Source organism: Cupressus sempervirens, chromosome 11 (assembly GCF_028749045.1).
Source record: "Cupressus sempervirens isolate cs-2001-9-10 chromosome 11, ASM2874904v1, whole genome shotgun sequence".
Classification (NCBI taxonomy): Eukaryota; Viridiplantae; Streptophyta; class Pinopsida; order Cupressales; family Cupressaceae; genus Cupressus; species Cupressus sempervirens.
The window spans coordinates 716,218,706-716,233,546 of NC_143128.1; the positions used below are offsets into that span (position 1 = coordinate 716,218,706).

A 14,841-nucleotide genomic window follows, 5' to 3' on the forward strand; every position below is an offset into this window, starting at 1 on the left:
CTTGCCATGCGTACCTGGTATGTTGACTTGGCAGAAGTTGAAAAGGGTTTTAAAAAAAAATTGTTTTACACTCCTTCCTTTATCCTTATTCCACCCACTTGCTCATTATCCTCTACCATGTGTGTAAGATCTTTAGTGTTAGTAAATAGGTTTTTATAAAAAATGATTGTGTTCCTATTTACATATTAAATTGAATTAAAATGAAAGTGTTAGGATATAAAGTAATTCTAGTTAGTAAGGTTAGTTAGATAGTTAGGAGATTAATGTTATAGTTTGTTCATTAATTTTTTTAAAATATTTCTTTTTATGTGACATTTGAAAGTTCAGATTTATATTTAGAATATAATTTATTTTTTAAATGAGATGTAAAATTATTATAGGATTTCAAACTTTAGGTGTAAAGTTAGAGTTAGATCGGGATAGTGAAATAGGAAGGTGTTGTAGAGATGAAATGTGCAATGTAGGTATTTGCATGATGAATATTTAAATGTATTAATTAGTTTTATCATTAAATTATGATTAATTGAGAACCAGTATTAAGATTCCGAATCACTTCCTAGGAGGTGCAGAATTAGTTCACCTAGGGTAATTGTCCGACATAATGAAATAAATTTATGGAATCATGTCAAACCTAATGTGTCTTGGGTAATTAGTCAAACATATTGATTCAACTTTAATCCAAGAACTATGGAACCCTAATGTCCCCTCGAATTTGATGTCACATCATAAACATGGTTTAGTCAACCAAATTGTGTAACTCGAACTAAGTGTTCCTGTAGTCACTAAAACCTAAGGTTTCGTCATGGTGTGATAGGGTTGAGATGTAGACTCTGCATCATTATAAAATACAACCGAAACTCACTTCAGTCTCTTTTTCAACTTGCCGTAACATATTCAATTTAGTAGGTGTTAATCATGTGTTTATTAAGTTTAAAAATAAAATAAATTGTTTGTGTTTTTGCCCCAATTTTTGGGCATGACAGAAAGTTGACATGTCATTTCATAATTACCATTTCAAGAACTATTTATGTATAGTATGCAATGCCCCCGTACCCCCACCGTCCCAAAATTGAGGCCATTTTTTCCCACACCTGAAAGTTGTCCCAAGGTCCGACATACCCCCACGTTGGTGTTACAACCTAGATTAAAATCAGGATTAGATTCAAAGGCCACTCTGTGAACTTGTATCATCAAAATCAATTGTTTCCCATGTATATTACATTTGGGTAGAGCATTAGGCACAAGTTCCACCAGACTAACTGGTTTGACATTGTTATATTGCTATCAGGATTTAACTGTGTAGTTCTTGAGTCAAACTCACTGACTCATGTTTCAGGAATAGTAATTCATACGAATCCATCTATCATGAGAATAAATGGAACACTTAGCACTCCTTGGATCTAGGTGATGCTCACAGAGGTGAAGCACCGAGACTTCCCAAGAGGTCACCCCCCCAGTACTACCTCCAGTTGAGCACACTTAACTATGGAGTTTTCTCCGTAGTTTACTCAAATTCACATCACTTAGAATTCGACTATATTCTTATTTATTGAATTGCTAACTGTCACTTTGAATATTAAAATGCGTATAGGTTAGGTCCTACCAATATATATATATATATATATATATATATATATACACTAAAACCTAAGTTGTCAGTTTGGATATGAGTTTTCCCTGGGTTCACTATACATTATAGATAGGTAAAAGCAGCCATTAACATATATGAATGGAACTTTTACAAAAACCTTTGCTGCCTGACAGAATGAGGAAAGTAATCCATGACTTTCAAGGGATTAAACCCAACACAATCCTAGATACATTTGATTCGGCATAGCAGTTGAATGACAGTCAAACATCCTAGTCACTATCAATGGAGCTACTGTCCTACACCTGCAGAAGCAAATTTGCTTTCACATAGGCCTTTCCATGAGTATTTGCAATCTCAATTGAAAAACAAAATGACATTTATCACATTCTGATATGCTTGTGTGGTTGAGTCACACGTCAAGTCGGCCTTGCCAAGTCTGAGCTAAGTCCAAGTTAAAGAACTATTGTCTAGATGGCATCAATCTAAAGAGCTTCCTTTATATTTCACCTTGTATTCCAATTGCTTTCACCCTTAAGACAGGAACAAATTCTATATAGCATTCAATCATCACTTTAGCAGCACTACAGGAATGCCATTCAATTAAAAGTAAGAATTACCACAAACCAAAAGAAAGCCAACTTTCCACTACAGAACTTATATTGGAGCCAAAAGTTCTTCCAATTGTAAGTTTACAAATAAATTGGCATCCAACACACTGAACAATAAATTCGCTTTCATGTTCAGAAACAATTAGTAAAGCCTCAGTAGCTTCACCACGATTTATAAACAAAAACTAACCTTTGGAGGAATTATCTTCTTGAGGTTTCATTGCAGGGAAGAGCAGAACTTCCTGAAAATGGTGTACAGTTATTAGTTCTTCTATCAATTATGCATCTTCAGAAATGAACAATGAAGCAAACAGAACTGACCTTAATATTCTGGGAGTCTGTCAAAATCATAGCAAGACGATCTATTCCCATTCCCCATCCACCAGTTGGTGGCAACCCATACTCTAATGCAGTACAAAATGTTTCATCTAAAGCCATTGCTTCATCATCACCAGATTGCCTGTCCTGAAATATTTAAAAACGTGCAAAATGAAAAGTATTAGAAAACATTTAGATAAAATATTCATCTACAGCAACCAAACATGCGGCTTTGGAACAGTTTCTCAGAGTTTAATCCCTCATCTTAAATTTTTAACACGAGGATACAGCTACATCATGTTCCTGCCATAGTGCTTTGTTTTAAAGTTGAAATTGTTGTAAATTGTAATAATAATATTAAAATGTTGACATTTATAAATCACTAGTTGGAACTCTTTGACTAATAATTGCAGTAATAATATTGTTAGATGAATATTTACTATATTATTACTGCAATAAGTTAAATGTGATGTAATTATTGGCATTAGTTGAGGAGAAAGGTGTCACAAAAGTATTAGTTGCTTCTGCCAAAGCCCAAATTAATATCTGAGATAAATGTTTCTAAGGTTCTCCCTTGAAATCCATCACATTTGAGAAGCCAACTTCTCTGATCAATTCTAAGTAGTTCATAAGCTTTTCTAACGTGAAAAAACAGCTGGTATATGCCAGAAGATAGATATTTGAACAAGAAGCTAATAGGCAGACACTGACAGTCAATATAATCCCTTTAACAATAAGCAGTTGGTATTTTAATTTTGTTTTACCAAAATGAAGTTTTTGAAGTGAAGAACAAAACTTGCTGGTTCAAATCAATTAAATAAGCAAAGATTGTTGTGCCTTAGATAGTCAATCAGCTATGTTTACAAGGATGGCAAATCTTGCTCCCACAACGTTGAATGAGGCTTACATTAAAGCAATTGAATTAGGGAAGCAATTGGGCCAACAAGGAATGGAACCTCCAAGTGCTAGGTATCCGAATAATCCAGTTCCACAGCTTGCATTCCAAGCACCTACAAATCAGTTGATGGTACATCCGGGACCTCTGTTGTCTTAGGCACCGCCATCAACGCCAGTTTATCTGAAAAGTGCAAGTTCATCCACAAGAACGCAAGAGGAAAAGGATGAAATGAAGGAATCGATCGAGCAAGTCAAGAAGCTATCTACAGAAGTTACTTATTTGAGAAATCAAAACAATCAACTCCAATCTTTCCAGAGGAACAATCAAGGAGGTAATCAAGGAAGCAATTATCAAAATCATGGCGGAGGTTATCAAGGAGGGAATCAAAGAAATCATCAAGAAGGCAGAGACCAAAGGAACTATCAGGGCAGAGACTATCAAAGAAACAACCAAGGTGGTGGTTATCAAAGGAACTATCAAAATAACAATTACCAAGGTAACAGCCAACCACAGGACCAAGGATATAACAATCAGTCTAACCAAAAGAGGACGTGGAACACAGGCCCAAACAATGGAAATGTGGTGTCGCCACTAGATAATCAAGCCTCAGTGGATAGTAGACCGGTGGATAGAATATTTCTAGTTGAGTCCGCCGTGTCCAAATATTGCAGATTCCATGAGACTGATCAACATTCGAAGTTAGGATGTGCTGAGTTCAAGAGGGCATCCAACCTGTTTCAGAACATAATAGATGAGTCAAACAACCAAGAAGATATTAATGTCACAGGGTATGAAATTGTCCCGTCCTTGGGATATGATCAATGCTTGACTTTTGAGGAGATTTCATTTCCATCAGAATTTGAATCATATGAAGAACACCAAGGAAGATTTCCTCCTGCGTCAACCAACAGGCTAGTTAGCGAGACAATAGACCAAAATGGGTATAACAATGGGTCAGATTCTTTCCCACCTTTGAGCGACGTCATTCTAGTTCAAGGGACAGGTGGGAACCAAACATTTCAACAACCGGCTAGCAATGCAAGGTTTTATCAGAGAAATAATAAGAGGAATGATGGACCCTTCACGTCCTCCATACCTCCAAACAATTTCAATACACCTCCACCCCCCAATGCAAGTAACGTACCAAATTCTTCAAGGGATGCACCCGAGTACAGACATGGTAACCATAACAGCAGAAGTGGAACACAGAGTTCCCAACAAAGTATGCAACAGAACAATCAAGATGTTTGAAGATCACAGAGTGTCCAATCAACACAAGGAGCAAATAAAGGAAGAACAGGAAACAATGTCGTGATTAATGATGAGTTGATAAGATTAGGACAAAGTGTAATAAAGGAGATGAAGAAGATCAAAATCAATCTCCCTTTGTTTGAATTGTTGAAGATAATGGAGATTAGAGATACATTCCTTGACAACTTGAGGATAACAAATCACAAGGGACTCACAATCAAAGTGCAATAACGCATACTCAAGGGAGGCCTCCTCCTAACTCAATGCATGTAATCCAAGACATTCCAGGAGGGAACATGATGAATTCATCTCAAGAGATTTCATATGGAGAAATAGAGAACTCTACACAAGGGATTGCATATGGCGACATTAGTGAGTTCAATAGACAGCTAGGGCCTCAACCAATTTATGTGGCTCAACGATCAAGCTCGGCAGCACCACAAGCTCAAAAAAGTCAAGACTCAATAAATAATAAGGAAAGGGTGAAGAAAGAAGAAGTAGTGCAACTGACAGATTTCGAAGTGAAGCCGAAGCAAGTACATAAGACACCAATGGTATATTATCAAGGGAAAGATGAGCCAGCCCCATTCCTACTATCAATGAAGATATTCGGAAAGCTTCTCCATAATTGTTTGATAGATTCAAGAGCATCAAGTAATGTCATGCCTTTGAATATTTGTAGAAGTTTGGGAATCACGCCTTTGGGATCAAACAGAAAGGTAACTCAATTGGATAAGACAGAAGTGCCAGTGGTAGGTGAGCTACACAACATACATATGCAGTTGGCATCTGATCTGAGGATGGAACATATCGTACATACTTCAGTGGTAGATGTGGCCAATACCTATGGATTGATCCCAAGTAGAGATTGGGCCAGAAGGTTGAACGGATACATGGCAACTGACTTTTCTCACATGCGGCTCCCATGGAGAGGACTGGCCAACCAAATCAGAATCGATAGCACCCCAAGGATGAGATTGATGGTTACCAAGTATGGGGAACCAAATGAAATATCGTTTGTAGAAACAAATATGAACACCTATAGACCAAAGAAGACAGACGTGTTGACAATGAATATCATAAGTGAAGGGGGGGATTCCACAGAGATCTTGATTGAGTCGGATCCAAACACTTCATCAAACTATGGTAAAGTCATGTTCGAGAATTTTAAGAACTTTGTAACTAGAACTGTACAGCAAGGAGGAGAGTTCGGTAATCAAAATCAGTGAGAGACTTATTATTGCCCAACAGGTGCAGAATCCACAATGCTTTCCATTCAGAATTATCTTGCTCCTTGTGCATAGTTGCCTTAGAACAAGTAGAGAAGAGAATCCCAGGGGCACTAAAACAAGATGATCAACATGGCAAACAGAGGGTTGAAAATTTACAAGTTGATGAAGCAGAAAGTAGCATGATGGGTGAAACAAAGAAGCAAATTACACCACCCAACTTGGAAATGAAGAAAGGTATTGAAACAGACAAGTCCAAGAATTCCCAAAAGGAGTATCAAGAAAGTGATGGAGTGTGGACTCTAAGATTCGATGGTTCCAAAACTAAGCAAGGGGCTAGAGCCGGATTTGAGTTAGTTAGCCTGACAAGGGCAACATATTTGGAGGCACATAGATTGCAATTCCCATGGCAGAATATGAAGCTTTGATTTTAGGCTTGTTGTGTGCTATCAAGAAAGGCCCCAAGATACTTCATGCACTTGGAGATTCATATTTAGTAATTGAGCAGATAAAGCAGAAGTTCACTTGCCATGACAAGCGATTGAAGAGATATAGAAACAGAGTTTGGGATTTGATAGAGGACTTCGATGCCTTCAATATCAAGTTTAGCTATAGAGAAAATAATTAGGTGGCTAATGCCCTTGCACAAACTGCAACCTCACTAGCACCAATTAAGTTGGATGGCTTGAAGAAATTCAGAGTTGAGTTAGCATCGGTCCCATCAATACTAGATAATGTCAAGAACTTCCAAGTGTTTGAAGATGATAGACATATCCTCAAATTCTTGACTAATTCAGATGTCTTTGCAGCACAAATCATCGATGGTGAAGTGGATGAAGAAGCAGAAATCGACTTAGGAGTTATAAGCTTGAAGACAAATACTATTCCATTGGGAATGATTGAGCTAGAAAGAATATTTGACATGGACCAATTCAACAAAGTGCAATATCAACCCACTGGGGATGATGAATGCAAAAAAGTAAATTTGGGAAAAGAGGATTGTCCGAAAATAGTTTATATTGGGAAAGTTTGCACACCTAAGGAGAAGGCAGATATACTGAGTTTGATGAAGGAATCCCAAATGTAATTGCTTGGGGATATAAAGATTTGAAAACATATGATCCTTCCATCATCACACATACAATTCCACTGAAGGAAGGAAGTAAGCCATTCAGGCAGCGATAAAGACCAGTCAATCCTTTGTTAGAACCATTGATATTCCAAGAAGTAAAGAAGTTGCTAAATGTGTAGATCATCTTCCCAGTAAGGCATTCAATATGGGTCGCCAATCTTGTCCCAGTTAGGAAGAAAAACGGAGAAATAAGGTTGTGTTGATTTCAGGAATTTGAACAGAGCATCAAAAAAGGATAATTATCCATTGACAACACTAGATGATGTCCTGCAAATTGTCAATGGAGCACAAATGATGTCATTTATGGATGCATATTCGAGGTACAATCAAGTAATTGTTGAAGATAGATTGAAGACAACTTTCACCACGAAGTGGGGAACATTTGCATACTGGAGGATGCCCTTTGGCCTGAGTCGGTGCAACATTTCAAAGAGCCATGGTTTATGCTTTCAAGGACTTAAAAGACAAGTGCATTATCATTTACATGGACGACATAACGGTATTTTCAAACAACAGAGAGGATCACATTCTGGATTTGAGGAAAGTTTTCACGAGATGTAGAAGGTTTGGAGTTTCTTTGAATGTGACGAAATGTATGTTTGGAGTCACCGAGGGGAAACTTTTGGGACATGTAATTTCAGAAAAGGGTATCATGATAGATCCAAAGAGAGTGGAGGCAATTTTCAAACTTGGCGTGCCAGCTAGCAAGAAAGAGCTCAAATCATTCTTTGGAAAGATCAACTTCATGAGAAAGTTCATATCTGCATTCGCTGAGATTGTAAAGCCAATGAATGACATGTTAAAGAAAGATGCAAAGATGGATTGGACTCCAGCAGCAAAGAAGGCATTTGAAGAAATAAATCATGTTATCGTTAACGCACCAATTCTAGTAAGCCCAGATTATGAGAGGCCATTCTATATATACTCTTTTGCCTCTGATCATGCGTGTCCGGCCATTTTAACACAGAAGAATGAAGTAGATGAAGAGCACCCGATAGCATTCATGAGTGCACCTTTCAAGGAGGCCGAATTGAATTATCCAAATGTGGAGAAACAAGCTTATGCCTTGGTAAAAGCAATGAAGAAGTTCAGGCATTACATATTGAGAAGCAAAGTACATGCAATTGTGGCTGACATAGCAGTGAAGACTCTCTTAATGCAAAACGAAATTGGAGAAAGAAGAGGCGAGTGGGTCGCCACTATCCAGGAATATGACATAGAAATTCAACCAATGAAATTGGTCAGAGGGCAACGGTTGGCGCAGACCATGGCATCAGAGGGGCCTGGACTTGTGCAGCAAGTTTATGAATTGGAAGATGTGCACCCAGATGAATGGTATCAAGACATAATCAATTATTTGTTAAATCACTGGTGCCCTTCACATTTGAAACCAGTACAGAATAGAGGAATTGAGTGTTTGATATCCCATATCAAGTATTCAATTAGTTAGACGGTTGGTCCGTCTGAGGAAGTTACACAGATGCAAAGGTTCACCTTGCATCCTTTCGGGAACTATAAGTATATACTTCTCTCTTGGAATGAGATACACTTGTATGGAGAAAACCTATATGTAGCAAGGAGTTGATGAATACAATGTTGTTATATTCTCTTTATATCCATTGTTGAGTAGCTTACTTTGGTGTGCAATTAATCTATGTTAACCTACGAGGGAAAACATTTGGGTCATTGCCCATCGAATTTGGGAAGTGACGAAATGATTGGATAAATGGGATTACCATTTGAGGTAAATGGGAATGTGAGGACCAATGCCTAAGACATTACGGAACTCTTTGAAGGGGAGCATGCTCTAACAATTGACTTCCTTGTTTCAATTCACACAACGATTGAGACTTTTGTACGAAGGGAAGTCGTACGAGTAGAAGTCGATTCAAACCTTGTGTGGGACGCACTCAACATCAGTCCTACAACGAATAGGTTATTGCATCAACTACCTCATCTGTTGGCGCAAGCAACCATAGCAAAAAGGAACCGAAGGGAGGAGGTAGAGCGTGAGCAGCGCCGACAACAAGTCCTCTGGAACTTTGCCGAAAGTAACCATCGCAAGGAGGAAGAGTGTGATTGCACTCAACGAAGAACAAACCCATGAGCTTTAAGCCTCGGGGAGAAGAATAAAGAACACTGAAAATTCATAATAACAAGATCACAAAGTTGACTTGTTGTACAGAAATATGGATCAATAAAAGTGTTCAACATTTTGTTTTAAGATGATTATAATGTTTGATTAGATTAATGCCAAATCAATTAAACAAAGATAAGAATAAGAAGCAACAGCCGAATGCCTTATAAGCCCCACATGATGCTTTAATTTTTGCCCAACAAGTAGAACATAGACGAAGGTTTCAGCAAATTGCCACGGGATAGCCAGACGACGGGTTAACCAAAGGAGATCACAAAGGTGGTTAACAGCGAAATGCCTTAGAAGCCACACATGATGCTTTAATTTTTGCCCAGCAAGTAGAACGTCGACAAAGGTTTAGGCAACTCACTGAAAGACAGTCAACCGACGGGTTAACCGAAGGAGACAATTGGAAAGGCAACAACCGAAGGGGAAGACTATTGTTTGTCAGAACCTAGGAGAGTAAGAAGTAGGGAGGAGTCGCTTGTGGAAGCGAGGCAAGAGCTAAATTTGATTGAATAAATGCGAGAACAATTTCTCAACCTATCCATCACACCACAGGCAGAGTAAACAAGGAGTAGACGGGAAGCAGGAACCGACACGTCTGAAGGTGTCGATGGGCACAAGCGCACAGCAACCAAGATACCCTGTTTAGTCCTCACTGGGACACTCAATTCGACTCTTGTACGTCGAACGGGGGAAGACGGTTTGGTAGTAGAAATTTGGGATTCGTCCTTATTACGCCCCTGAACAATACAAGCAACGCAAGCGGCCAAATACAAACCCCACAAAAGGAACAACCCATACAAAAACCAATAGTGATGACCACAAATTGCCATCACAGGCCAGGCAAACAAGGATCCTCTACGGCAATGTCGAACCTGCGAAACCATATGGATGGCCAACCGAGTCACCGACGAGGATGAGTGGGTCAAGTAGGTCCTTGCCACATTGAGAGAAGGAGCCATTGATTGGTACTCGATGTGGACAAAACTCACATGACAACATGGGCAGATGTAAAGAAAGAATTTCAAACAAAGTTCAAATTATTGAGAGATGATAACAAGATCCTTTCTGAAATCTATAGCACAAACCAAGCAAAGAATGAATCTATTAGGGCTTACGGGCGACAACTAGAGGAGTTAATTGGAATTATGTCATCTGGCCCAACCGACGAACTAAAGAAGTAGTGGTTTGTCGAAGGACTAAAGACCTTCATCCGGAAGAAGATGAAGATCGTACCTTTGACATCATACAATAATGCGTATAACCGTGCAATGTGAAAAGGTTTGTAGGATCTCTAATAAAGATAAACTAAATCCTCTTGAGGCAATATCAATATATACTGATATAGATATTATTAGAACTATATATACAACTGAGCCTGGTTTTGATTAACAACATCGATGTGATTTTGATATGGTAAGTAGATCGACAATGTTTTTTATCACAATCTGAATGATGTATGTATTTAACAGGTTTGAGTGAGGCAACGATATATGTCTTCTACTTTATCGTTATCGTTGGTGAAGAGTAGAACATCCTCGTTGTTATTGATGATCTGATTCACCCAGCGATCAATGATTAAATATGAGAAGTAGAGGTGCATGTCTTGTAGGAACATGACTATACGTGGCCAATGGCCACATAGAGTCATGGCCCTATAGGGTCATGCACTTCTAATAAACTAATTGTTCTAATAACAAACTAACAATAATCAAACACCGAATATGATTAAGCATATGAAAATTAGTAAACATATGTTAGTGATTATATATATATATATATATATATATATATATATATATATATATATATATATATATATATATATATATATATATATATATCAATGTAAGAAAATCACAGATCGCATACTTAACATATCTACGAACTTCACTTCTTCTGAAGCTACACATTAACACTCCCTCTTAGCAAGAGAGAAGTGAAATATTAATCATATCTCATGAACCTAAACAAGATATCAATATTAATGATATTCACACACATAACAGATTATCTAACTTTAACAATGTAAAATAGTGACTTGTCAAATAATCATAATCACAATGTTATGAACACTATCACAACATGTATTATGATCTCCGTCATTCCAGATCAACAATAAGAGTGATCATAATACGTTCATTATCAATGACTTTCGGCATATCCAAAAACAATAACATAATTTGTCACGATAACAGGCCTATCATTTGTAAGATCATCACCTTACAATGATTACCTTCTAAATATATATGTCTATGAAAGATTGTCATCTTTCATTACATATCTAATGCAACTATTCAATTAGAAGCATAAACATACATATAAAATAGAAACTCAAATTCAATATTCAAAATTACAATTTGATCATACCAAGTTTTCCTGTAAAATATTCCAATTTAACCTTGGCAAGAGGTTTGGTAAGAACATATGTTGTTTGCTCATTTGTACTTATGTACTCTAGTTTGATAACACCTCGATCTACCATATCCCTAATATAATGATAAGGTATCCCAATGCTTAGATCGATTGTGGAGAACTGGATTTGCTGAAAGCTTGATACAACTTTGATTATCGCAGTGAATGATAGTTGGCTTCAAAGGTTTCTTGAACAACCCCACTAGCAACTTTTGCAACCATACAACTTCTATGGCTCCCATGCACAAGGCTATATATTCTGCTGCAGTGGAGCTTAAGGCAACTGAAGATTCTTTCCTACTAAACCAAGAAATCGTTGCAGATTCAAGACTGAAACAACATCCTGACATTCAATAGAGTTGTCGGCCCAGTCAAAATCTAAATATCCATCAAGATTGATTTCAACTTGATCATATTTGAGTCTCATACCAATTGAACCTCTTAAGTATCATAAGATGTGCTTAGCTGTCATAAGATGTATCTTCTTTGGTTCACACAAGAATTGACTTAATGTATTAGCTGCACAATAGATATCAACAACATTACTGATCCAATGATTTGCCTATAGTAAGTAGGATCAATACGTTCAAATTCAAATCCGTCGTTCTTCAGTTTATGTAAGTTAGTTAGCTTCCATAGGAGTAGTAACTAGTTTACAATCCATCATTCCAAACTTAGTCAAAATATCAACAATGTATTTTCCTTGATTTAAGAAAATGTAGTCCTCCTTTTGCCAAACTTCTAGACCTAGGAAGTAATGATGAAGTCCTAGGTCTGTCATATCAAATTATGTTGTTAGTTCCTACTTACATTTAACTATGAGACATTCTTCACCTATTATAAGCAAGTCATCAACATATAATACAAGAATAATCATATCATCTCCATTTATTTTAAAGAATATGTTGGGATCAACTTCATTCTTGGAATATCCTAATTTTGTGAGATAGTTGTCTATTCTTTCATACCATGCCCTGGGTGCTTGTTTAAAGGCATATAGTGTTTTCTTTAATTTGCACACATAAGAGTTTTTTCATGAGTGATGAATCCCTCTGGTTGCTCAATATATACTTCTTCAATTTCACCATTTAGGAATGTTGTTTTGACATCCATTTGATATATCTTCCATGCTTTGGAGGCTGCAATTGCTATGATGGTTCTAACAGATGTGTATTGGGCAACTAGAGCAAATGTTTCTTCATAATCAATTCCTTCCTTCTACAAGAATCCGTGGGCTACAAATCTGGCTTTGTATTTTTCAATGTTGTCATCAGGGGCATGTTTGATTTTGTATACCATTTAGAAGAGACCGCTGATTTATTCTTTGGTCTGGGTACTACATCCCACATATCATTTTTTAGTATTGATTGATATTCTTCAATTGTTGCTTCTTTCCAAGATTTGCTTGATAAGGCTCCCTCGACATTTGAAGGCTCTGTTTTGATGAGTTCAGAGAGTAGTGCTACATAGCATGATTGATTTCTTGTTTTCTTGTTTTCTCTAACTACTTCATCAAATTCTATATGATTTTCTTCCATCATTTTTCTAGCCCAAAATGGTCTCTTTTTGTTATTAGGATATTTAGTATCCTTTGAATTTGGAATAATAGGTGTAATGTGTTCAGCATCATTCTCTACTGAATGATCCTCATCTAGTTCAATAGTAGGCTCTACGTATGTTTCATCAATGTTCTTTGAAAGATTAAAGGCAATGTCTTCTTCAAATTTTACACCTCTACTGACTTCGATGATTCTTTGAACAGGGACATAGATCCTGTAACCTTTGGTTGATTCACTGTATCTGATGAGTATATCCTTCTTTCCAAATGGTTCTAATTTTGTTCTCTTTTCTTTAGGAATATGAATATAAAGAGGACACCCAAATTTTTCTTAGGTGGCTTAAGTCTAGTTTGATGCCTGTAAATACTTCTTCAAGAGTTGTATATTCCAATATTGAGTGAAGACATTTATTTTGAATAATAAACTGTAGTATTAGAAGCTTCAACCCAAAAAAGAAGTATGAAGATTTTGGTCATGCATCATAGCTCTGGCTGATTCAATGATGGATCTGTTTTTTCGTTCTGCAACTCCATTCTGTCGAGGATTATAAGGTACAAAAAACTCCCTCTTAATCCCAACAGTAATGTAAAAATCTTTAAAGATTTTTGAATTGTATTCACCTCCATTATCTAATCTTAATGTTTTGATTTTCTAACCGAACTGATTTTCAACTAGGGCTTTGAATTCTTTGAATTTAGATAACACTTCAATTGATTCCTTTTGTTTAAGGAAGTAGATCCAAGTTCTCCTAAAATATTCATTTATAAAGATCACTTAATAGAGACATCCATTTAGGGAAGGTACAGACATAGGACCACATAGATCAATATAAATAAGTTCAAGTGCAAAATTTGATTTGTGTACATGTATGGGAAAGGATTTTTTCGTGTTTTTACCTAGGGCACATCCTTTGCAAAAGCCTAAATGATCATGGTTTGAGGCTAAGTAACCCAATTTCAATTTTTCCTATTGATGATAAAGCACAGAAATGAAGGTGACCTAGTCTTCTATGCCATATTTCATTTGTGTTTGATGTTTCATGATTTAGAGCTAAATTTTGCTGGTTACAAAGTTTGTGTAGACTTCCATCTCTAAATCCAATGGATATAGCTTTCTTGATATTTGAATTATTTCGCCAAGATAGAACTTTATCTTCTTGGAAGGTGATTCGATACCCTTGATCAGCAAGACCGAAGATGGAGACCAAATTTCCTTTTATACCAGATACAAACAAAACATTCTCAAGTTGGAGAGTAATGCCTGAATTTAGTTGAATTGAACATGATCCAATGCCTTTAACCAGGTGTAGAGTTGTCTCCAATGGTTGGTTCTTCAAAGGAGTATCCTTCGAAGCTTTCAAATTTATCTCTAAAGCCTATGATATGAAGTGATGCTCCACTTTCTACAATCCAAGTATTCTTGTTGGAGTTTATTTCACTTGCAAATTTATCTCTAAAGCCTGTGATATGACGTGATGCTCCACTTTCTATAATCCAAGTATTCTTGTAGGAGTTTATTTCACTAGATAGTGCTAGATAAAATCCATAGTTTTCTTCTCTTTCATCTTTTTACTCTTTGATTTATGCTAGAGTTGCTTGAATTTTCTTTCTTTCTAAAGAGAAGTTGAGTGTGCCAAATTTGTCACATTTGAAACCTTGTACTTTTGACCAATCTCGTTTTTTGTATAATTTGTTGAA

General features: G+C 36.8%; 1 pseudogene across 1 annotated transcript in view; it reads right to left on the minus strand.

Annotated features, from left to right (window-relative positions):
- LOC149531682 (lysine--tRNA ligase-like) overlaps positions 1-14,841 on the minus strand; it is a 64,573-nt pseudogene that overhangs the window by 23,924 nt on the left and 25,808 nt on the right. Inside the window, exons 12-13 of the transcript XR_016358903.1 lie at positions 2,521-2,664; positions 2,390-2,441 (exon numbers count right to left, since the gene is read on the minus strand). The product of XR_016358903.1 is annotated as a lysine--tRNA ligase-like (transcript). The remainder of the gene's footprint in view (positions 1-2,389; positions 2,442-2,520; positions 2,665-14,841) is intronic.